Source organism: Microtus ochrogaster, unplaced genomic scaffold, assembly GCF_000317375.1.
Source record: "Microtus ochrogaster isolate Prairie Vole_2 unplaced genomic scaffold, MicOch1.0 UNK4, whole genome shotgun sequence".
Lineage (NCBI taxonomy): Eukaryota > Metazoa > Chordata > Mammalia > Rodentia > Cricetidae > Microtus > Microtus ochrogaster.
Window position 1 is genome coordinate 11,044,233 of NW_004949102.1, and position 1,240 is coordinate 11,045,472.

Genomic DNA, 1,240 nt, shown 5'->3' on the forward strand with positions numbered 1-1,240 from the left:
AGAGAAAAAGGGAGAGAGAGAGAGAGAGAGAGAGAGAAGAAAGAGAGGGAGAGAAGGAGGGAGGGAGAGGAGGAGAGAGGCAAAGCCCCGTGTGTACACCGGGAGAGAAAACAGGGAGAGAGAGCAATGGTGGGCGGAGGTCAGAAGTTAAAAGGAGTGGGCGTGGCTAGGGCAGGGACCGAAAGAATAACAGTCACCACCTCCAATACTGGCAGAAGCATCAGGTGTGTGGACCAGAGCAAGGCAGAGCATCCTCTTCTGTGCAAGTATGATATGGAGGCTTTGTCCATTCTGAGGCTGGCGGTTGGATGCTAGAGGTGTACCAAGCTTTGAGATACCTGGAATTTTATTTAGAAGTCTGGAACTCTGCCTTTGGACCTACAGCGTTTCCTCATCTACAGTGTTCTAGTTAGCCAACATGAAAGAGACTGTGGCATCTTTAGAATAAAATAGATGTGGCTTCTTCAGTTTAGTTTATTGCTGGCACTTGTGTTTCATTTAGACTTCCCTTTATATATGAATTAAAATCTACTATATTTAGGATTTTCTCTCTCCAGGTGTCAGTGGGATTTTGATGGGGTCAGGGCACATGTAAAAAAAGAAATGTCACAGTGTGAGGTGAGCTTGGCTGTGACATCTACGTGAAGTTTGTTATCCTATAAATAGCAGAAGAGAACATTCCTATTTAGGAAAAAATATCAGTTTGTCTACGGGCCTAGACAACACAAGATGAGCAAAAATCAATTTCCTTTGAGTGTAGAGTCCTAGTTCTAAAGATCCATCCCCAGGACAGTGTGCCCAATGCCTCACTGCAAATGACAGGCCTTGAATATTATTCATGCATAAGAGAAACCAGTAGGAAACCAAGAATAGTGAAAGTGGCAGAATAAGTGATCATAAAATAGAATACAATATTAAATGTTGGACATAAAAGTACTTTTAAAATGATTTACTCAGAAGGCGTAGAAAAGCTTGTCTTATGGCGCCAACTTTGAAAATGTGAGTGCAGAGTGTAAAAGCTAATTCTCTCAGAGAGAAAAGAGCTGGGGAACAGCACAGAACAAGGACGTCTGGAGTGGAGGGAACAAAGACGCTCTATATTCCCACCTTATAACTATCTTTCTTTTTCACAGTCTTGTTAGTGATATATGATAATATTTGTAATCACAAAAGTCTGGGTTTTTTTTTCCCATGTAAGCACAAAAAGTTTAAAAAGCTCATTATAAACATAACTGGTCAA